The sequence below is a fragment of the Triturus cristatus genome, chromosome 8 (genome assembly GCF_964204655.1).
Source record: "Triturus cristatus chromosome 8, aTriCri1.1, whole genome shotgun sequence".
NCBI classification, from domain to species: domain Eukaryota; kingdom Metazoa; phylum Chordata; class Amphibia; order Caudata; family Salamandridae; genus Triturus; species Triturus cristatus.
In genome coordinates, this window is record NC_140591.1 from 54668616 (window position 1) to 54692599 (window position 23984).

At 37.6% G+C, this 23984-nt stretch overlaps 8 non-coding genes across 8 annotated transcripts; all 8 read right to left on the reverse strand.

The window, feature by feature from the left end:
* Nucleotides 1-543: 543 nt before the first annotated feature.
* TRNAF-GAA (transfer RNA phenylalanine (anticodon GAA)) lies at nt 544-616 on the reverse strand. Its single transcript has one exon. It is a non-coding gene; the product is annotated as a tRNA-Phe (tRNA).
* Nucleotides 617-7520: 6904 nt separating this feature from the next.
* On the reverse strand, nt 7521-7593 carry TRNAF-GAA (transfer RNA phenylalanine (anticodon GAA)). The gene has a single exon. It is a non-coding gene; the product is annotated as a tRNA-Phe (tRNA).
* A 1675-nt stretch (nt 7594-9268) lies between these two features.
* On the reverse strand, nt 9269-9341 carry TRNAF-GAA (transfer RNA phenylalanine (anticodon GAA)). Its single transcript has one exon. It is a non-coding gene; the product is annotated as a tRNA-Phe (tRNA).
* Nucleotides 9342-10435: 1094 nt separating this feature from the next.
* TRNAF-GAA (transfer RNA phenylalanine (anticodon GAA)) lies at nt 10436-10508 on the reverse strand. The gene has a single exon. It is a non-coding gene; the product is annotated as a tRNA-Phe (tRNA).
* Nucleotides 10509-12183: 1675 nt separating this feature from the next.
* On the reverse strand, nt 12184-12256 carry TRNAF-GAA (transfer RNA phenylalanine (anticodon GAA)). Its single transcript has one exon. It is a non-coding gene; the product is annotated as a tRNA-Phe (tRNA).
* A 1096-nt stretch (nt 12257-13352) lies between these two features.
* Nucleotides 13353-13425, reverse strand: TRNAF-GAA (transfer RNA phenylalanine (anticodon GAA)). Its single transcript has one exon. It is a non-coding gene; the product is annotated as a tRNA-Phe (tRNA).
* Nucleotides 13426-18016: 4591 nt separating this feature from the next.
* On the reverse strand, nt 18017-18089 carry TRNAF-GAA (transfer RNA phenylalanine (anticodon GAA)). Its single transcript has one exon. It is a non-coding gene; the product is annotated as a tRNA-Phe (tRNA).
* Nucleotides 18090-19185: 1096 nt separating this feature from the next.
* TRNAF-GAA (transfer RNA phenylalanine (anticodon GAA)) lies at nt 19186-19258 on the reverse strand. Its single transcript has one exon. It is a non-coding gene; the product is annotated as a tRNA-Phe (tRNA).
* Between the last annotated feature and the right edge of the window lie 4726 nt (nt 19259-23984).

The window sequence follows — 23984 nt, forward strand, 5'->3', positions numbered from 1 at the left end:
ACTGCTCTCCCAACTGAGCTATTTCATCCAGCTGGCAATTTTGGCTTTCTGTTGTATTTTTTATAATTGTTAAAGATAAATGCAGAACCTGGTCACTCTATCTGCATGTGCAGTTATGTGTTAAATTGTCCAGTATTATTCAGTAGCTAAATTGGTCTGATGGGTGAATTTCCTTTTTAGGAGCCAAGTTAGTTAGATGATGTTTGTAAACTATGAATGGACTTATACTCAGAAACACAGACCTATATGGCGAGGGTCGGCAAGCTAGGTCATCTGACTACTAACAGTTTTGTATAAGGGGAACTGGAGGCTGATGCAGGCAAAGCTTTACTTTCAATTAAAGGAAGAATTGGGAAATAAAGGAGGCAAAGTTGAATACAAGAGAGGTGGAAGCAAGTTTGAAAGAAAGACAGAAAGTAAATAATATGTTGAATTAATTGTGTTGTCGATTATCTTGATAAAAGGTTTTGATCATTATAAACAAAGTCAATATGAGTTGACTCAAAATAGTCTTTGTGGCATGCAAAGCAGAAGTTCAAAATGTGCCGAAACCCGGGATCGAACCAGGGACCTTTAGATCTTCAGTCTAACACTCTCCCAGCTGAGCTATTTCGGCCTGCCAGCAGCTATATTATTCAGCCTCTTTTTTTGAACAATCCCAGAACAGAGATGCAGAACCTGGATTTTCAATCTGAGGTTAGAGCTGTGTTTTAATGTGTCCTGCATTGTTCAGCAGCTAACTGGTGAAATGGGTGAGTAGCGTTTTTGGGATAAATGTTAGGTCGTTTTTCTTTTAAAACTCTAAGTGGACCAGCACTGTATTACACAGACGTATGTCGCCTGAGTAGGTAAGCTATGTCATCTCAATACTGACAACTTTGTTCAAGGAGAAGTGAAAGCTGATGCAGACAAGAGTTTACTTTGAAAAAAGTATAAAATGGGATAAATTCGTCATCAAAGCTGATGGCAAGAGAGGTGGAAGCAAGTTTAGAAGGAGGACAGAAAGACAACTTTTTGTTGAAGTTATCATGTTGTTGATCAGTTGATAAAATATTTTGAGAAATAAAGAAAAAAAAACTAGAGCTGATTTCAAGAAATATTTTGCAAGAATGTAGGATTCCCTCGCACTGTGCTGAAAGTCAGGATTGAATCAGGTACCTTAAGCTCTTCAGTCTAACGATCTCCCAACTGAGATATTTCAGCCAACAAGTCCCTGTGGCCTCCTGATGTATTATTAATAATTGTAGACGATACATACAGAACCTGGTCATTCTATTTTCGTTTATAGTTATGTGTTAAAGTGTCCAGTATCATTCAGCAGGTAACTTGGTCTGATGAGTGAATATCCTTTTTAGGGGACAATGTAGGTAGAATTTTTTTTTCTAAACTCTGAATTGACTTATACTCTGAAACACAGACCTATATGGCCAGGGTGTACAAGCTATGTCATCTGACTACTGACAGTTTTGTATAAGGGGAATTGGAGGCTGATGCAGGCAAAGCTTTACTTTAAAATAAAGCAAGAAGTTTCAAATAAATGAGGCATAGTTGAATACAAGAGAGGTGGAAGCAACTTTGAAAGGAAGACAGAAAGTAAATAATATGTTGAATTGATTGTGTTGTTGATCAGATTGATAAAAGGTTTTGATAAAGAAGAGCGTTGATTTAACTCCAAACAGCTTTTGTGACATGAAAAGCAGAAGTTGAAATTGTGCCAAAACCCAGGATTGAACCAGGGACCTTTAGATCTTCAGTCTAACGCTCTCCCAACTGAGTTATTTCGGCCTGCTGGTAGTTTGGGTCTTCATCCTTTCTTTTAAACTTCCCAAGAAAATAGATGCTCAACCTCATGCTAGAGCTATGTTTTAAGATGTCCTGTATCATTCATCAGTTAACGGGTGCAATAGGTAAATAGCATTTTTCGGATCCAGGTTAGGTAGCTTTTTTTTTTACTCTGAATGGACTAGCACCATATTACACAGAGGTATTTGGCCTGAGTAGGTAAGCTATGTCATCTGAATACTGAAATCTGTGTTCAAGGAGAAGTGGAAGCTGATGCAGACAAGAGTTTACTTTACAAAAAAGCATGAAATAGGAAACATTTGTAGTCGAAGCTGAATGCAAGAGAGGTGGAAGCAAATTTAGAAGGAGGACAGAAAGACAATTCTATGTTGAATTGATCATGTTGTCGATCAGTTGATCAAATATTTTGATAAATAAAGAAAGAAAAACTTGAGCTGATACCAAGAAATATTTTGTGAGAAGCAAGAAACCTCTCAGACTTTTCCGAAACCCAGCATTGAACAAGGGACTTTTAGATTTTCAATCTAACACTCGCCCAACTGAGCTATTTCATCCAGCTGGCCATTTTGGCTTTCTGTTGTATTTTTGATAATTGTTAAAGATAAATGCAGACCCTGGTCATTCTATCTGCATGTGCAGTTATGTGTTAAATTGTCCAATATTATTCAGCAGCTAAATTGGTCTGATGGGTGAATTTCCTTTTTAGGAGCCAAGTTAGTTAGAAGATGTTTGTAAACTATGAATGGACTTATACTCAGACACACAGACCTATATGGCGAGGGTAGGCAAACTAGGTCATCTGACTACTAACAGTTTTGTATAAGGGGAACTCGAGGCTGATGCAGGCAAAGCTTTACTTTCAATTAAAGGAAGAATTGGCAAATAAAGCAGGTAAAGTTGAATACAAGAGAGGTGGAAGCAAGTTTGACAGAAAGACAGAATGTAAAAAATATGTTGAAATGGTTGTCTTATCGATCAGCTTGATAAAAGGTTTTGATCATTATAAACAACGTCAATATGAGTTGACTCCAAATAGCATTTGTGGCATGCAAAGCAGAAGTTCAAAATGTGCCTAAACCCGGGATTGAACCAGGGACCTTTAGATCTTCAGTCTACTGCTCTCCCTACTGAGCTATTTCATCCAGCTGGCAATTTTGGCTTTCTGTTGTATTTTTTATAATTGTTAAAGATAAATGCAGAACCTGGTCACTCTATCTGCATGTGCAGTTATGTGTTAAATTGTCCAGTATTATTCAGTAGCTAAATTGGTCTGATGGGTGAATTTCCTTTTTAGGAGCCAAGTTAGTTAGATGATGTTTGTAAACTATGAATGGACTTATACTCAGAAACACAGACCTATATGGCGAGGGTCGGCAAGCTAGGTCATCTGACTACTAACAGTTTTGTATAAGGGGAACTCGAGGCTGATGCAGGCAAAGCTTTACTTTCAATTAAAGGAAGAATTGGGAAATAAAGGAGGCAAAGTTGAATACAAGAGAGGTGGAAGCAAGTTTGAAAGAAAGACAGAAAGTAAATAATATGTTGAATTAATTGTATTGTCGATTATCTTGATAAAAGGTTTTGATCATTATAAACAAAGTCAATATGAGTTGACTCAAAATAGTCTTTGTGGCATGCAAAGCAGAAGTTCAAAATGTGCCGAAACCCGGGATCTTTAGATCTTCAGTCTAACGCTCTCCCAACTGAGCTATTTCGGCCTGCCAGCAGCTATAGTATTCAGCCTCTTTTTTTGAACAATCCCAGAACAGAGATGCAGAACCTGGATTTTCAATCTGAGGTTAGAGCTGTGTTTTAATGTGTCCTGCATTGTTCAGCAGCTAACTGGTGAAATGGGGAGTAGCGTTTTTGGGATAAATGTTAGGTCGTTTTTCTTTTAAAACTCTGAGTGGACCAGCACTGTATTACACAGACGTATGTCGCCTGAGTAGGTAAGCTATGTCATCTCAATACTGACAACTTTGTTCAAGGAGAAGTGAAAGCTGATGCAGACAAGAGTTTACTTTGAAAAAAGTATGAAATGGGATAAATTCGTCATCAAAGCTGATGGCAAGAGAGGTGGAAGCAAGTTTAGAAGGAGGACAGAAAGACAACTTTTTGTTGAAGTTATCATGTTGTTGATCAGTTGATAAAATATTTTGAGAAATAAAGTAAAAAAAACCAGAGCTGATTTCAAGAAATATTTTGCAAGAATGTAGGATCCCCTCGCACTGTGCTGAAAGTCAGGATTGAATCAGGTACCTTAAGCTCTTCAGTCTAACGATCTCCCAACTGAGATATTTCAGCCAACAAGTCCCTGTGGCCTCCTGATGTATTATTAATAATTGTAGACGATACATACAGAACCTGGTCATTCTATTTTCGTTTATAGTTATGTGTTAAAGTGTCCAGTATCATTCAGCAGGTAACTTGGTCTGATGTGTGAATATCCTTTTTAGGGGACAAGGTAGGTAGAATTTTTTTTCTAAACTCTGAATTGACTTATACTCTGAAACACAGACCTATATGGCCAGGGTGTACAAGCTATGTCATCTGACTACTGACAGTTTTGTATAAGGGGAATTGGAGGCTGATGCAGGCAAAGCTTTACTTTAAAATAAAGCAAGAAGTTTCAAATAAATGAGGCATAGTTGAATACAAGAGAGGTGGAAGCAACTTTGAAAGGAAGACAGAAAGTAAATAATATGTTGAATTGATTGTGTTGTTGATCAGATTGATAAAAGGTTTTGATAAAGAAGAGCGTTGATTTAACTCCAAACAGCTTTTGTGACATGAAAAGCAGAAGTTGAAATTGTGCCAAAACCCAGGATTGAACCAGGGACCTTTAGATCTTCAGTCTAACGCTCTCCCAACTGAGCTATTTCGGCCTGCTGGTAGTTTGGGTCTTCATCCTTTCTTTTAAACTTCCCAAGAAAATAGATGCTCAACCTCATGCTAGAGCTATGTTTTAAGATGTCCTGTATCATTCATCAGTTAACGGGTGCAATAGGTAAATAGCATTTTTCGGATCCAGGTTAGGTAGCTTTTTTTTTTACTCTGAATGGACTAGCACCATATTACACAGAGGTATTTGGCCTGAGTAGGTAAGCTATGTCATCTGAATACTGAAATCTGTGTTCAAGGAGAAGTGGAAGCTGATGCAGACAAGAGTTTACTTTACAAAAAAGCATGAAATAGGAAACATTTGTAGTCGAAGCTGAATGCAAGAGAGGTGGAAGCAAATTTAGAAGGAGGACAGAAAGACAATTCTATGTTGAATTGATCATGTTGTCGATCAGTTGATCAAATATTTTGATAAATAAAGAAAGAAAAACTTGAGCTGATACCAAGAAATATTTTGTGAGAAGCAAGACACCTCTCAGACTTTTCCGAAACCCAGCATTGAACAAGGGACTTTTAGATTTTCAATCTAACACTCGCCCAACTGAGCTATTTCATCCAGCTGGCCATTTTGGCTTTCTGTTGTATTTTTGATAATTGTTAAAGATAAATGCAGACCCTGGTCATTCTATCTGCATGTGCAGTTATGTGTTAAATTGTCCAATATTATTCAGCAGCTAAATTGGTCTGATGGGTGAATTTCCTTTTTAGGAGCCAAGTTAGTTAGAAGATGTTTGTAAACTATGAATGGACTTATACTCAGACACACAGACCTATATGGCGAGGGTAGGCAAACTAGGTCATCTGACTACTAACAGTTTTGTATAAGGGGAACTCGAGGCTGATGCAGGCAAAGCTTTACTTTCAATTAAAGGAAGAATTGGCAAATAAAGCAGGTAAAGTTGAATACAAGAGAGGTGGAAGCAAGTTTGACAGAAAGACAGAATGTAAAAAATATGTTGAAATGGTTGTCTTATCGATCAGCTTGATAAAAGGTTTTGATCATTATAAACAACGTCAATATGAGTTGACTCCAAATAGCATTTGTGGCATGCAAAGCAGAAGTTCAAAATGTGCCTAAACCCGGGATTGAACCAGGGACCTTTAGATCTTCAGTCTACTGCTCTCCCAACTGAGCTATTTCATCCAGCTGGCAATTTTGGCTTTCTGTTGTATTTTTTATAATTGTTAAAGATAAATGCAGAACCTGGTCACTCTATCTGCATGTGCAGTTATGTGTTAAATTGTCCAGTATTATTCAGTAGCTAAATTGGTCTGATGGGTGAATTTCCTTTTTAGGAGCCAAGTTAGTTAGATGATGTTTGTAAACTATGAATGGACTTATACTCAGAAACACAGACCTATATGGCGAGGGTCGGCAAGCTAGGTCATCTGACTACTAACAGTTTTGTATAAGGGGAACTCGAGGCTGATGCAGGCAAAGCTTTACTTTCAATTAAAGGAAGAATTGGGAAATAAAGGAGGCAAAGTTGAATACAAGAGAGGTGGAAGCAAGTTTGAAAGAAAGACAGAAAGTAAATAATATGTTGAATTAATTGTATTGTCGATTATCTTGATAAAAGGTTTTGATCATTATAAACAAAGTCAATATGAGTTGACTCAAAATAGTCTTTGTGGCATGCAAAGCAGAAGTTCAAAATGTGCCGAAACCCGGGATCTTTAGATCTTCAGTCTAACGCTCTCCCAACTGAGCTATTTCGGCCTGCCAGCAGCTATAGTATACAGCCTCTTTTTTTGAACAATCCCAGAACAGAGATGCAGAACCTGGATTTTCAATCTGAGGTTAGAGCTGTGTTTTAATGTGTCCTGCATTGTTCAGCAGCTAACTGGTGAAATGGGTGAGTAGCGTTTTTGGGATAAATGTTAGGTCGTTTTTCTTTTAAAACTCTGAGTGGACCAGCACTGTATTACACAGACGTATGTCGCCTGAGTAGGTAAGCTATGTCATCTCAATACTGACAACTTTGTTCAAGGAGAAGTGAAAGCTGATGCAGACAAGAGTTTACTTTGAAAAAAGTATAAAATGGGATAAATTCATCATCAAAGTTGATGGCAAGAGAGGTGGAAGCAAGTTTAGAAGGAGGACAGAAAGACAACTTTTTGTTGAAGTTATCATGTTGTTGATCAGTTGATAAAATATTTTGAGAAATAAAGAAAAAAAAAATAGAGCTGATTTCAAGAAATATTTTGCAAGAATGTAGGATCCCCTCGCACTGTGCTGAAAGTCAGGATTGAATCAGGTACCTTAAGCTCTTCAGTCTAACGATCTCCCAACTGAGATATTTCAGCCAACAAGTCCCTGTGGCCTCCTGATGTATTATTAATAATTGTAGACGATACATACAGAACCTGGTCATTCTATTTTCGTTTATAGTTATGTGTTAAAGTGTCCAGTATCATTCAGCAGGTAACTTGGTCTGATGAGTGAATATCCTTTTTAGGGGACAAGGTAGGTAGAATTTTTTTTTCTAAACTCTAAATTGACTTATACTCTGAAACACAGACCTATATGGCCAGGGTGTACAAGCTATGTCATCTGACTACTGACAGTTTTGTATAAGGGGAATTGGAGGCTGATGCAGGCAAAGCTTTACTTTAAAATAAAGCAAGAAGTTGCAAATAAATGAGGCATAGTTGAATACAAGAGAGGTGGAAGCAAGTCTGAAAGGAAGACAGAAAGTAAATAATATGTTGAATTGATTGTGTTGTTGATCAGATTGATAAAAGGTTTTGATAAAGAAGAGCGTTGATTTAACTCCAAACAGCTTTTGTGACATGAAAAGCAGAAGTTGAAATTGTGCCGAAACCCGGGATTGAACCAGGGACCTTTAGATTTTCAGTCTAACGCTCTCCCAACTGAGCTATTTCAGCCTGCTCGTAGTTTGGGTCTTCATCCTTTCTTTTAAACTTCCCAAGAAAATAGATGCTCAACCTCATGCTAGAGCTAGGTTTTAAGATGTCCTGTATCATTCATCAGTTAACGGGTGCAATAGGTAAATAGCATTTTTCGGATCCAGGTTAGGTAGCTTTTTTTTTTACTCTGAATGGACTAGCACCATATTACACAGAGGTATTTGGCCTGAGTAGGTAAGCTATGTCATCTGAATACTGAAATCTGTGTTCAAGGAGAAGTGGAAGCTGATGCAGACAAGAGTTTACTTTACAAAAAAGCATGAAATAGGAAACATTTGTAGTCGAAGCTGAATGCAAGAGAGGTGGAAGCAAATTTAGAAGGAGGACAGAAAGACAATTCTATGTTGAATTGATCATGTTGTCGATCAGTTGATCAAATATTTTGATAAATAAAGAAAGAAAAACTTGAGCTGATACCAAGAAATATTTTGTGAGAAGCAAGAAACCTCTCAGACTTTTCCGAAACCCAGCATTGAACAAGGGACTTTTAGATTTTCAATCTAACACTCTCCCGACTGAGCTATTTCATCCAGCTGGCCATTTTGGCTTTCTGTTGTATTTTTGATAATTGTTAAAGATAAATGCAGACCCTGGTCATTCTATCTGCATGTGCAGTTATGTGTTAAATTGTCCAATATTATTCAGCAGCTAAATTGGTCTGATGGGTGAATTTCCTTTTTAGGAGCCAAGTTAGTTAGAAGATGTTTGTAAACTATGAATGGACTTATACTCAGACACACAGACCTATATGGCGAGGGTAGGCAAACTAGGTCATCTGACTACTAACAGTTTTGTATAAGGGGAACTCGAGGCTGATGCCGGCAAAGCTTTACTTTCAATTAAAGGAAGAATTGGCAAATAAAGCAGGTAAAGTTGAATACAAGAGAGGGGGAAGCAAGTTTGACAGAAAGACAGAATGTAAAAAATATGTTGAAATGGTTGTCTTATCGATCAGCTTGATAAAAGGTTTTGATCATTATAAACAACGTCAATATGAGTTGACTCCAAATAGCATTTGTGGCATGCAAAGCAGAAGTTCAAAATGTGCCTAAACCCGGGATTGAACCAGGGACCTTTAGATCTTCAGTCTACTGCTCTCCCAACTGAGCTATTTCATCCAGCTGGCAATTTTGGCTTTCTGTTGTATTTTTTATAATTGTTAAAGAAAAATGCAGAACCTGGTCACTCTATCTGCATGTGCAGTTATGTGTTAAATTGTCCAGTATTATTCAGTAGCTAAATTGGTCTGATGGGTGAATTTCCTTTTTAGGAGCCAAGTTAGTTAGATGATGTTTGTAAACTATGAATGGACTTATACTCAGAAACACAGACCTATATGGCGAGGGTCGGCAAGCTAGGTCATCTGACTACTAACAGTTTTGTATAAGGGGAACTGGAGGCTGATGCAGGCAAAGCTTTACTTTCAATTAAAGGAAGAATTGGGAAATAAAGGAGGCAAAGTTGAATACAAGAGAGGTGGAAGCAAGTTTGAAAGAAAGACAGAAAGTAAATAATATGTTGAATTAATTGTATTGTCGATTATCTTGATAAAAGGTTTTGATCATTATAAACAAAGTCAATATGAGTTGACTCAAAATAGTCTTTGTGGCATGCAAAGCAGAAGTTCAAAATAAGCCGAAACCCGGGATCGAACCAGGGACCTTTAGATCTTCAGTCTAACGCTCTCCCAACTGAGCTATTTCGGCTTGCCAGCAGCTATAGTATTCAGCCTCTTTTTTTGAACAATCCCAGAACAGAGATGCAGAACCTGGATTTTCAATCTGAGGTTAGAGCTGTGTTTTAATGTGTCCTGCATTGTTCAGCAGCTAACTGGTGAAATGGGTGAGTAGCGTTTTTGGGATAAATGTTAGGTCGTTTTTCTTTTAAAACTCTCAGTGGACCAGCACTGTATTACACAGACGTATGTCGCCTGAGTAGGTAAGCTATGTCATCTCAATACTGACAACTTTGTTCAAGGAGAAGTGAAAGCTGATGCAGACAAGAGTTTACTTTGAAAAAAGTATAAAATGGGATAAATTCGTCATCAAAGCTGATGGCAAGAGAGGTGGAAGCAAGTTTAGAAGGAGGACAGAAAGACAACTTTTTGTTGAAGTTATCATGTTGTTGATCAGTTGATAAAATATTTTGAGAAATAAAGAAAAAAACTAGAGCTGATTTCAAGAAATATTTTGCAAGAATGTAGGATCCCCTCGCACTGTGCTGAAAGTCAGGATTGAATCAGGTACCTTAAGCTCTTCAGTCTAACGATCTCCCAACTGAGATATTTCAGCCAACAAGTCCCTGTGGCCTCCTGATGTATTATTAATAATTGTAGACGATACATACAGAACCTGGTCATTCTATTTTCGTTTATAGTTATGTGTTAAAGTGTCCAGTATCATTCAGCAGGTAACTTGGTCTGATGAGTGAATATCCTTTTTAGGGGACAATGTAGGTAGAATTTTTTTTTCTAAACTCTGAATTGACTTATACTCTGAAACACAGACCTATATGGCCAGGGTGTACAAGCTATGTCATCTGACTACTGACAGTTTTGTATAAGGGGAATTGGAGGCTGATGCAGGCAAAGCTTTACTTTAAAATAAAGCAAGAAGTTTCAAATAAATGAGGCATAGTTGAATACAAGAGAGGTGGAAGCAAGTTTGAAAAGAAGACAGAAAGTAAATAATATGTTGAATTGATTGTGTTGTTGATCAGATTGATAAAAGGTTTTGATAAAGAAGAGCGTTGATTTAACTCCAAACAGCTTTTGTGACATGAAAAGCAGAAGTTGAAATTGTGCCGAAACCCGGGATTGAACCAGGGACCTTTAGATCTTCAGTCTAACGCTCTCCCAACTGAGCTATTTCGGCCTGCTGGTAGTTTGGGTCTTCATCCTTTCTTTTAAACTTCCCAAGAAAATAGATGCTCAACCTCATGCTAGAGCTATGTTTTAAGATGTCCTGTATCATTCATCAGTTAACGGGTGCAATAGGTAAATAGCATTTTTCGGATCCAGGTTAGGTAGCTTTTTTTTTTACTCTGAATGGACTAGCACCATATTACACAGAGGTATTTGGCCTGAGTAGGTAAGCTATGTCATCTGAATACTGAAATCTGTGTTCAAGGAGAAGTGGAAGCTGATGCAGACAAGAGTTTACTTTACAAAAAAGCATGAAATAGGAAACATTTGTAGTCGAAGCTGAATGCAAGAGAGGTGGAAGCAAATTTAGAAGGAGGACAGAAAGACAATTCTATGTTGAATTGATCATGTTGTCGATCAGTTGATCAAATATTTTGATAAATAAAGAAAGAAAAACTTGAGCTGATACCAAGAAATATTTTGTGAGAAGCAAGAAACCTCTCAGACTTTTCCGAAACCCAGCATTGAACAAGGGACTTTTAGATTTTCAATCTAACACTCTCCCAACTGAGCTATTTCATCCAGCTGGCCATTTTGGCTTTCTGTTGTATTTTTGATAATTGTTAAAGATAAATGCAGACCCTGGTCATTCTATCTGCATGTGCAGTTATGTGTTAAATTGTCCAATGTAATTCAGCAGCTAAATTGGTCTGATGGGTGAATTTCCTTTTTAGGAGCCAAGTTAGTTAGAAGATGTTTGTAAACTATGAATGGACTTATACTCAGACACACAGACCTATGTGGCGAGGGTAGGCAAACTAGGTCATCTGACTACTAACAGTTTTGTATAAGGGGAACTCGAGGCTGATGCAGGCAAAGCTTTACTTTCAATTAAAGGAAGAATTGGCAAATAAAGCAGGTAAAGTTGAATACAAGAGAGGTGGAAGCAAGTTTGACAGAAAGACAGAATGTAAAAAATATGTTGAAATGGTTGTCTTTTCGATCAGCTTGATAAAAGGTTTTGATCATTATAAACAACGTCAATATGAGTTGACTCCAAATAGCATTTGTGGCATGCAAAGCAGAAGTTCAAAATGTGCCTAAACCCGGGATTGAACCAGGGACCTTTAGATCTTCAGTCTACTGCTCTCCCAACTGAGCTATTTCATCCAGCTGGCAATTTTGGCTTTCTGTTGTATTTTTTATAATTGTTAAAGATAAATGCAGAACCTGGTCACTCTATCTGCATGTGCAGTTATGTGTTAAATTGTCCAGTATTATTCAGTAGCTAAATTGGTCTGATGGGTGAATTTCCTTTTTAGGAGCCAAGTTAGTTAGATGATGTTTGTAAACTATGAATGGACTTATACTCAGAAACACAGACCTATATGGCGAGGGTCGGCAAGCTAGGTCATCTGACTACTAACAGTTTTGTATAAGGGGAACTCGAGGCTGATGCAGGCAAAGCTTTACTTTCAATTAAAGGAAGAATTTGGAAATAAAGGAGGCAAAGTTGAATACAAGAGAGGTGGAAGCAAGTTTGAAAGAAAGACAGAAAGTAAATAATATGTTGAATTAATTGTATTGTCGATTATCTTGATAAAAGGTTTTGATCATTATAAACAAAGTCAATATGAGTTGACTCAAAATAGTCTTTGTGGCATGCAAAGCAGAAGTTCAAAATGTGCCGAAACCCGGGATCGAACCAGGGACCTTTAGATCTTCAGTCTAACACTCTCCCAACTGAGCTATTTCGGCCTGCCAGCAGCTATAGTATTCAGCCTCTTTTTTTGAACAATCCCAGAACAGAGATGCAGAACCTGGATTTTCAATCTGAGGTTAGAACTGTGTTTTAATGTGTCCTGCATTGTTCAGCAGCTAACTGGTGAAATGGGTGAGTAGCGTTTTTGGGATAAATGTTAGGTCGTTTTTCTTTTAAAACTCTGAGTGGACCAGCACTGTATTACACAGACGTATGTCGCCTGAGTAGGTAAGCTATGTCATCTCAATACTGACAACTTTGTTCAAGGAGAAGTGAAAGCTGATGCAGACAAGTGTTTACTTTGAAAAAAGTATAAAATGGGATAAATTCGTCATCAAAGTTGATGGCAAGAGAGGTGGAAGCAAGTTTAGAAGGAGGACAGAAAGACAACTTTTTGTTGAAGTTATCATGTTGTTGATCAGTTGATAAAATATTTTGAGAAATAAAGAAAAAAAAACTAGAGCTGATTTCAAGAAATATTTTGCAAGAATGTAGGATCCCCTCGCACTGTGCTGAAAGTCAGGATTGAATCAGGTACCTTAAGCTCTTCAGTCTAACGATCTCCCAACTGAGATATTTCAGCCAACAAGTCCCTGTGTCCTCCTGATGTATTATTAATAATTGTAGACGATACATACAGAACCTGGTCATTCTATTTTCGTTTATAGTTATGTGTTAAAGTGTCCAGTATCATTCAGCAGGTAACTTGGTCTGATGAGTGAATATCCTTTTTAGGGGACAAGGTAGGTAGAATTTTTTTTTCTAAACTCTGAATTGACTTATACTCTGAAACACAGACCTATATGGCCAGGGTGTACAAGCTATGTCATCTGACTACTGACAGTTTTGTATAAGGGGAATTGGAGGCTGATGCAGGCAAAGCTTTACTTTAAAATAAAGCAAGAAGTTGCAAATAAATGAGGCATAGTTGAATACAAGAGAGGTGGAAGCAAGTTTGAAAGGAAGACAGAAAGTAAATAATATGTTGAATTGATTGTGTTGTTGATCAGATTGATAAAAGGTTTTGATAAAGAAGAGCGTTGATTTAACTCCAAACAGCTTTTGTGACATGAAAAGCAGAAGTTGAAATTGTGCCGAAACCCGGGATTGAACCAGGGACCTTTAGATCTTCAGTCTAACACTCTCCCAACTGAGCTATTTCGGCCTATTGGTAGTTTGGGTCTTCATCCTTTCTTTTAAACTTCCCAAGAAAATAGATGCTCAACCTCATGCTAGAGCTATGTTTTAAGATGTCCTGTATCATTCATCAGTTAACGGGTGCAATAGGTAAATAGCATTTTTCGGATCCAGGTTAGGTAGCTTTTGTTTTTTACTCTGAATGGACTAGCACCATATTACACAGAGGTATTTGGCCTGAGTAGGTAAGCTATGTCATCTGAATACTGAAATCTGTGTTCAAGGAGAAGTGGAAGCTGATGCAGACAAGAGTTTACTTTACAAAAAAGCATGAAATAGGAAACATTTGTAGTCGAAGCTGAATGCAAGAGAGGTGGAAGCAAATTTAGAAGGAGGACAGAAAGACAATTCTATGTTGAATTGATCATGTTGTCGGTCAGTTGATCAAATATTTTGATAAATAAAGAAAGAAAAACTTGATCTGATACCAAGAAATATTTTGTGAGAAGCAAGAAACCTCTCAGACTTTTCCGAAACCCAGCATTGAACAAGGGACTTTTAGATTTTCAATCTAACACTCTCCCAACTGAGCTATTTCATCCAGCTGGCCATTTTGGCTTTCTGTTGTATTTTTGATAATTGTTAAAGATAAATGCAGACCCTGGTCATTCTATCTGCATGTGCAGTTATGTGTTAAATTGTCCAATATTATTCAGCAGCTAAATTGGTCTGATGGGTGAATTTCCTTTTTAGGAGCCAAGTTAGTTAGAAGATGTTTGTAAACTATGAATGGACTTATACTCAGACACACAGACCTATATGGCGAGGGTAGGCAAACTAGGTAATCTGACTACTAACAGTTTTGTATAAGGGGAACTCGAGGCTGATGCAGGCAAAGCTTTACTTTCAATTAAAGGAAGAATTGGCAAATAAAGCAGGTAAAGTTGAATACAAGAGAGGTGGAAGCAAGTTTGACAGAAAGACAGAATGTAAAAAATATGTTGAAATGGTTGTCTTATCGATCAGCTTGATAAAAGGTTTTGATCATTATAAACAACGTCAATATGAGTTGACTCCAAATAGCATTTGTGGCATGCAAAGCAGAAGTTCAAAATGTGCCTAAACCCGGGATTGAACCAGGGACCTTTAGATCTTCAGTCTACTGCTCTCCCAACTGAGCTATTTCATCCAGCTGGCAATTTTGGCTTTCTGTTGTATTTTTTATAATTGTTAAAGATAAATGCAGAACCTGGTCACTCTATCTGCATGTGCAGTTATGTGTTAAATTGTCCAGTATTATTCAGTAGCTAAATTGGTCTGATGGGTGAATTTCCTTTTTAGGAGCCAAGTTAGTTAGATGATGTTTGTAAACTATGAATGGACTTATACTCAGAAACACAGACCTATATGGCGAGGGTCGGCAAGCTAGGTCATCTGACTACTAACAGTTTTGTATAAGGGGAACTGGAGGCTGATGCAGGCAAAGCTTTACTTTCAATTAAAGGAAGAATTGGGAAATAAGGGAGGCAAAGTTGAATACAAGAGAGGTGGAAGCAAGTTTGAAAGAAAGACAGAAAGTAAATAATATGTTGAATTAATTGTATTGTCGATTATCTTGATAAAAGGTTTTGATCATTATAAACAAAGTCAATATGAGTTGACTCAAAATAGTCTTTGTGGCATGCAAAGCAGAAGTTCAAAATGTGCCGAAACACGGGATCGAACCAGGGACCTTTGGATCTTCAGTCTAACGCTCTCCCAACTGAGCTATTTCGGCCTGCCAGCAGCTATAGTATTCAGCCTCTTTTTTTGAACAATCCCAGAACAGAGATGCAGAACCTGGATTTTCAATCTGAGGTTAGAGCTGTGTTTTAATGTGTCCTGCATTGTTCAGCAGCTAACTGGTGAAATGGGTGAGTAGCGTTTTTGGGATAAATGTTAGGTCGTTTTTCTTTTAAAACTCTCAGTGGACCAGCACTGTATTACACAGACGTATGTCGCCTGAGTAGGTAAGCTATGTCATCTCAATACTGACAACTTTGTTCAAGGAGAAGTGAAAGCTGATGCAGACAAGAGTTTACTTTGAAAAAAGTATAAAATGGGATAAATTCGTCATCAAAGCTGATGGCAAGAGAGGTGGAAGCAAGTTTAGAAGGAGGACAGAAAGACAACTTTTTGTTGAAGTTATCATGTTGTTGATCAGTTGATAAAATATTTTGAGAAATAAAGAAAAAAACTAGAGCTGATTTCAAGAAATATTTTGCAAGAATGTAGGATCCCCTCGCACTGTGCTGAAAGTCAGGATTGAATCAGGTACCTTAAGCTCTTCAGTCTAACGATCTCCCAACTGAGATATTTCAGCCAACAATTCCCTGTGGCCTCCTGATGTATTATTAATAATTGTAGACGATACATACAGAACCTGGTCATTCTATTTTCGTTTATAGTTATGTGTTAAAGTGTCCAGTATCATTCAGCAGGTAACTTGGTCTGATGAGTGAATATCCTTTTTAGGGGACAATGTAGGTAGAATTTTTTTTTCTAAACTCTGAATTGACTTATACTCTGAAACACAGACCTATATGGCCAGGGTGTACAAGCTATGTCATCTGACTACTGACAGTTTTGTATAAGGGGAATTGGAGGCTGATGCAGGCAAAGCTTTACTTTAAAATAAAGCAAGAAGTTGCAAATAAATGAGGCATAGTTGAATACAAGAGAGGTGGAAGCAAGTTTGAAAAGAAGACAGAAAGTAAATAATATGTTGAATTGATTGTGTTGTTGATCAGATTGATAAAAGGTTTTGATAAAGAAGAGCGTTGATTTAACTCCAAACAGCTTTTGTGACTGAAAAGCAGAAGTTGAAATTGTGCCGAAACCCAGGATTGAACCAGGGACCTTTAGATCTTCAGTCTAACATTCTCCCAACTGAGCTATTTCGGCCTGCTGGTAGTTTGGGTCTTCATCCTTTCTTTTAAACTTCCCAAGAAAATAGATGCTCAACCTCATGCTAGAGCTATGTTTTAAGATGTCCTGTATCATTCATCAGTTAACGGGTGCAATAGGTAAATAGCATTTTTCGGATCCAGGTTAGGTAGCTTTTGTTTTTTACTCTGAATGGACTAGCACCATATTACACAGAGGTATTTGGCCTGAGTAGGTAAGCTATGTCATCTGAATACTGAAATCTGTGTTCAAGGAGAAGTGGAAGCTGATGCAGACAAGAGTTTACTTTACAAAAAAGCATGAAATAGGAAACATTTGTAGTCGAAGCTGAATGCAAGAGAGGTGGAAGCAAATTTAGAAGGAGGACAGAAAGACAATTCTATGTTGAATTGATCATGTTGTCGGTCAGTTGATCAAATATTTTGATAAATAAAGAAAGAAAAACTTGAGCTGATACCAAGAAATATTTTGTGAGAAGCAAGAAACCTCTCAGACTTTTCCGAAACCCAGCATTGAACAAGGGAGTTTTAGATTTTCAATCTAACACTCTCCCAACTGAGCTATTTCATCCAGCTGGCCATTTTGGCTTTCTGTTGTATTTTTGATAATTGTTAAAGATAAATGCAGACCCTGGTCATTCTATCTGCATGTGCAGTTATGTGTTAAATTGTCCAATATTATTCAGCAGCTAAATTGGTCTGATGGGTGAATTTCCTTTTTAGGAGCCAAGTTAGTTAGAAGATGTTTGTAAACTATGAATGGACTTATACTCAGACACACAGACCTATATGGCGAGGGTAGGCAAACTAGGTCATCTGACTACTAACAGTTTTGTATAAGGGGAACTCGAGGCTGATGCAGGCAAAGCTTTACTTTCAATTAAAGGAAGAATTGGCAAATAAAGCAGGTAAAGTTGAATACAAGAGAGGTGGAAGCAAGTTTGACAGAAAGACAGAATGTAAAAAATATGTTGAAATGGTTGTCTTATCGATCAGCTTGATAAAAGGTTTTGATCATTATAAACAACGTCAATATGAGTTGACTCCAAATAGCATTTGTGGCATGCAAAGCAGAAGTTCAAAATGTGCCTAAACCCGGGATTGAACCAGGGACCTTTAGATCTTCAGTCTACTGCTCTCCCAACTGAGCTATTTCATCCAGCTGGCAATTTTGGCTTTCTGTTGTATTTTTTATAATTGTTAAAGATAAATGCAGAACCTGGTCACTCTATCTGCATGTGCAGTTATGTGTTAAATTGTCCAGTATTATTCAGTAGCTAAATTGGTCTGATGGGTGAATTTCCTTTTTAGGAGCCAAGTTAGTTAGATGATGTTTGTAAACTATGAATGGACTTATACTCAGAAACACAGACCTATATGGCGAGGGTCGGCAAGCTAGGTCATCTGACTACTAACAGTTTTGTATAAGGGGAACTCGAGGCTGATGCAGGCAAAGCTTTACTTTCAATTAAAGGAAGAATTTGGAAATAAAGGAGGCAAAGTTGAATACAAGAGAGGTGGAAGCAAGTTTGAAAGAAAGACAGAAAGTAAATAATATGTTGAATTAATTGTATTGTCGATTATCTTGATAAAAGGTTTTGATCATTATAAACAAAGTCAATATGAGTTGACTCAAAATAGTCTTTGTGGCATGCAAAGCAGAAGTTCAAAATGTGCCGAAACCCGGGATCGAACCAGGGACCTTTAGATCTTCAGTCTAACACTCTCCCAACTGAGCTATTTCGGCCTGCCAGCAGCTATAGTATTCAGCCTCTTTTTTTGAACAATCCCAGAACAGAGATGCAGAACCTGGATTTTCAATCTGAGGTTAGAACTGTGTTTTAATGTGTCCTGCATTGTTCAGCAGCTAACTGGTGAAATGGGTGAGTAGCGTTTTTGGGATAAATGTTAGGTCGTTTTTCTTTTAAAACTCTGAGTGGACCAGCACTGTATTACACAGACGTATGTCGCCTGAGTAGGTAAGCTATGTCATCTCAATACTGACAACTTTGTTCAAGGAGAAGTGAAAGCTGATGCAGACAAGTGTTTACTTTGAAAAAAGTATAAAATGGGATAAATTCGTCATCAAAGTTGATGGCAAGAGAGGTGGAAGCAAGTTTAGAAGGAGGACAGAAAGACAACTTTTTGTTGAAGTTATCATGTTGTTGATCAGTTGATAAAATATTTTGAGAAATAAAGAAAAAAAAACTAGAGCTGATTTCAAGAAATATTTTGCAAGAATGTAGGATCCCCTCGCACTGTGCTGAAAGTCAGGATTGAATCAGGTACCTTAAGCTCTTCAGTCTAACGATCTCCCAACTGAGATATTTCAGCCAACAAGTCCCTGTGTCCTCCTGATGTATTATTAATAATTGTAGACGATACATACAGAACCTGGTCATTCTATTTTCGTTTATAGTTATGTGTTAAAGTGTCCAGTATCATTCAGCAGGTAACTTGGTCTGATGAGTGAATATCCTTTTTAGGGGACAAGGTAGGTAGAATTTTTTTTTCTAAACTCTGAATTGACTTATACTCTGAAACACAGACCTATATGGCCAGGGTGTACAAGCTATGTCATCTGACTACTGACAGTTTTGTATAAGGGGAATTGGAGGCTGATGCAGGCAAAGCTTTACTTTAAAATAAAGCAAGAAGTTGCAAATAAATGAGGCATAGTTGAATACAAGAGAGGTGGAAGCAAGTTTGAAAGGAAGACAGAAAGTAAATAATATGTTGAATTGATTGTGTTGTTGATCAGATTGATAAAAGGTTTTGATAAAGAAGAGCGTTGATTTAACTCCAAACAGCTTTTGTGACATGAAAAGCAGAAGTTGAAATTGTGCCGAAACCCGGGATTGAACCAGGGACCTTTAGATCTTCAGTCTAACACTCTCCCAACTGAGCTATTTCGGCCTATTGGTAGTTTGGGTCTTCATCCTTTCTTTTAAACTTCCCAAGAAAATAGATGCTCAACCTCATGCTAGAGCTATGTTTTAAGATGTCCTGTATCATTCATCAGTTAACGGGTGCAATAGGTAAATAGCATTTTTCGGATCCAGGTTAGGTAGCTTTTGTTTTTTACTCTGAATGGACTAGCACCATATTACACAGAGGTATTTGGCCTGAGTAGGTAAGCTATGTCATCTGAATACTGAAATCTGTGTTCAAGGAGAAGTGGAAGCTGATGCAGACAAGAGTTTACTTTACAAAAAAGCATGAAATAGGAAACATTTGTAGTCGAAGCTGAATGCAAGAGAGGTGGAAGCAAATTTAGAAGGAGGACAGAAAGACAATTCTATGTTGAATTGATCATGTTGTCGGTCAGTTGATCAAATATTTTGATAAATAAAGAAAGAAAAACTTGAGCTGATACCAAGAAATATTTTGTGAGAAGCAAGAAACCTCTCAGACTTTTCCGAAACCCAGCATTGAACAAGGGACTTTTAGATTTTCAATCTAACACTCTCCCAACTGAGCTATTTCATCCAGCTGGCCATTTTGGCTTTCTGTTGTATTTTTGATAATTGTTAAAGATAAATGCAGACCCTGGTCATTCTATCTGCATGTGCAGTTATGTGTTAAATTGTCCAATATTATTCAGCAGCTAAATTGGTCTGATGGGTGAATTTCCTTTTTAGGAGCCAAGTTAGTTAGAAGATGTTTGTAAACTATGAATGGACTTATACTCAGACACACAGACCTATATGGCGAGGGTAGGCAAACTAGGTAATCTGACTACTAACAGTTTTGTATAAGGGGAACTCGAGGCTGATGCAGGCAAAGCTTTACTTTCAATTAAAGGAAGAATTGGCAAATAAAGCAGGTAAAGTTGAATACAAGAGAGGTGGAAGCAAGTTTGACAGAAAGACAGAATGTAAAAAATATGTTGAAATGGTTGTCTTATCGATCAGCTTGATAAAAGGTTTTGATCATTATAAACAACGTCAATATGAGTTGACTCCAAATAGCATTTGTGGCATGCAAAGCAGAAGTTCAAAATGTGCCTAAACCCGGGATTGAACCAGGGACCTTTAGATCTTCAGTCTACTGCTCTCCCAACTGAGCTATTTCATCCAGCTGGCAATTTTGGCTTTCTGTTGTATTTTTTATAATTGTTAAAGATAAATGCAGAACCTGGTCACTCTATCTGCATGTGCAGTTATGTGTTAAATTGTCCAGTATTATTCAGTAGCTAAATTGGTCTGATGGGTGAATTTCCTTTTTAGGAGCCAAGTTAGTTAGATGATGTTTGTAAACTATGAATGGACTTATACTCAGAAACACAGACCTATATGGCGAGGGTCGGCAAGCTAGGTCATCTGACTACTAACAGTTTTGTATAAGGGGAACTGGAGGCTGATGCAGGCAAAGCTTTACTTTCAATTAAAGGAAGAATTGGGAAATAAGGGAGGCAAAGTTGAATACAAGAGAGGTGGAAGCAAGTTTGAAAGAAAGACAGAAAGTAAATAATATGTTGAATTAATTGTATTGTCGATTATCTTGATAAAAGGTTTTGATCATTATAAACAAAGTCAATATGAGTTGACTCAAAATAGTCTTTGTGGCATGCAAAGCAGAAGTTCAAAATGTGCCGAAACACGGGATCGAACCAGGGACCTTTGGATCTTCAGTCTAACGCTCTCCCAACTGAGCTATTTCGGCCTGCCAGCAGCTATAGTATTCAGCCTCTTTTTTTGAACAATCCCAGAACAGAGATGCAGAACCTGGATTTTCAATCTGAGGTTAGAGCTGTGTTTTAATGTGTCCTGCATTGTTCAGCAGCTAACTGGTGAAATGGGTGAGTAGCGTTTTTGGGATAAATGTTAGGTCGTTTTTCTTTTAAAACTCTCAGTGGACCAGCACTGTATTACACAGACGTATGTCGCCTGAGTAGGTAAGCTATGTCATCTCAATACTGACAACTTTGTTCAAGGAGAAGTGAAAGCTGATGCAGACAAGAGTTTACTTTGAAAAAAGTATAAAATGGGATAAATTCGTCATCAAAGCTGATGGCAAGAGAGGTGGAAGCAAGTTTAGAAGGAGGACAGAAAGACAACTTTTTGTTGAAGTTATCATGTTGTTGATCAGTTGATAAAATATTTTGAGAAATAAAGAAAAAAACTAGAGCTGATTTCAAGAAATATTTTGCAAGAATGTAGGATCCCCTCGCACTGTGCTGAAAGTCAGGATTGAATCAGGTACCTTAAGCTCTTCAGTCTAACGATCTCCCAACTGAGATATTTCAGCCAACAATTCCCTGTGGCCTCCTGATGTATTATTAATAATTGTAGACGATACATACAGAACCTGGTCATTCTATTTTCGTTTATAGTTATGTGTTAAAGTGTCCAGTATCATTCAGCAGGTAACTTGGTCTGATGAGTGAATATCCTTTTTAGGGGACAATGTAGGTAGAATTTTTTTTTCTAAACTCTGAATTGACTTATACTCTGAAACACAGACCTATATGGCCAGGGTGTACAAGCTATGTCATCTGACTACTGACAGTTTTGTATAAGGGGAATTGGAGGCTGATGCAGGCAAAGCTTTACTTTAAAATAAAGCAAGAAGTTGCAAATAAATGAGGCATAGTTGAATACAAGAGAGGTGGAAGCAAGTTTGAAAAGAAGACAGAAAGTAAATAATATGTTGAATTGATTGTGTTGTTGATCAGATTGATAAAAGGTTTTGATAAAGAAGAGCGTTGATTTAACTCCAAACAGCTTTTGTGACTGAAAAGCAGAAGTTGAAATTGTGCCGAAACCCAGGATTGAACCAGGGACCTTTAGATCTTCAGTCTAACATTCTCCCAACTGAGCTATTTCGGCCTGCTGGTAGTTTGGGTCTTCATCCTTTCTTTTAAACTTCCCAAGAAAATAGATGCTCAACCTCATGCTAGAGCTATGTTTTAAGATGTCCTGTATCATTCATCAGTTAACGGGTGCAATAGGTAAATAGCATTTTTCGGATCCAGGTTAGGTAGCTTTTGTTTTTTACTCTGAATGGACTAGCACCATATTACACAGAGGTATTTGGCCTGAGTAGGTAAGCTATGTCATCTGAATACTGAAATCTGTGTTCAAGGAGAAGTGGAAGCTGATGCAGACAAGAGTTTACTTTACAAAAAAGCATGAAATAGGAAACATTTGTAGTCGAAGCTGAATGCAAGAGAGGTGGAAGCAAATTTAGAAGGAGGACAGAAAGACAATTCTATGTTGAATTGATCATGTTGTCGGTCAGTTGATCAAATATTTTGATAAATAAAGAAAGAAAAACTTGAGCTGATACCAAGAAATATTTTGTGAGAAGCAAGAAACCTCTCAGACTTTTCCGAAACCCAGCATTGAACAAGGGAGTTTTAGATTTTCAATCTAACACTCTCCCAACTGAGCTATTTCATCCAGCTGGCCATTTTGGCTTTCTGTTGTATTTTTGATAATTGTTAAAGATAAATGCAGACCCTGGTCATTCTATCTGCATGTGCAGTTATGTGTTAAATTGTCCAATATTATTCAGCAGCTAAATTGGTCTGATGGGTGAATTTCCTTTTTAGGAGCCAAGTTAGTTAGAAGATGTTTGTAAACTATGAATGGACTTATACTCAGACACACAGACCTATATGGCGAGGGTAGGCAAACTAGGTCATCTGACTACTAACAGTTTTGTATAAGGGGAACTCGAGGCTGATGCAGGCAAAGCTTTACTTTCAATTAAAGGAAGAATTGGCAAATAAAGCAGGTAAAGTTGAATACAAGAGAGGTGGAAGCAAGTTTGACAGAAAGACAGAATGTAAAAAATATGTTGAAATGGTTGTCTTATCGATCAGCTTGATAAAAGGTTTTGATCATTATAAACAACGTCAATATGAGTTGACTCCAAATAGCATTTGTGGCATGCAAAGCAGAAGTTCAAAATGTGCCTAAACCCGGGATTGAACCAGGGACCTTTAGATCTTCAGTCTACTGCTCTCCCAACTGAGCTATTTCATCCAGCTGGCAATTTTGGCTTTCTGTTGTATTTTTTATAATTGTTAAAGATAAATGCAGAACCTGGTCACTCTATCTGCATGTGCAGTTATGTGTTAAATTGTCCAGTATTATTCAGTAGCTAAATTGGTCTGATGGGTGAATTTCCTTTTTAGGAGCCAAGTTAGTTAGATGATGTTTGTAAACTATGAATGGACTTATACTCAGAAACACAGACCTATATGGCGAGGGTCGGCAAGCTAGGTCATCTGACTACTAACAGTTTTGTATAAGGGGAACTGGAGGCTGATGCAGGCAAAGCTTTACTTTCAATTAAAGGAAGAATTGGGAAATAAAGGAGGCAAAGTTGAATACAAGAGAGGTGGAAGCAAGTTTGAAAGAAAGACAGAAAGTAAATAATATGTTGAATTAATTGTATTGTCGATTATCTTGATAAAAGGTTTTGATCATTATAAACAAAGTCAATATGAGTTGACTCAAAATAGTCTTTGTGGCATGCAAAGCAGAAGTTCAAAATGTGCCGAAACCCGGGATCGACCCAGGGACCTTTAGATCTTCAGTCTAACACTCTCCCAACTGAGCTATTTCGGCCTGCCAGCAGCTGTAGTATTCAGCCTCTTTTTTTGAACAATCCCAGAACAGAGATGCAGAAC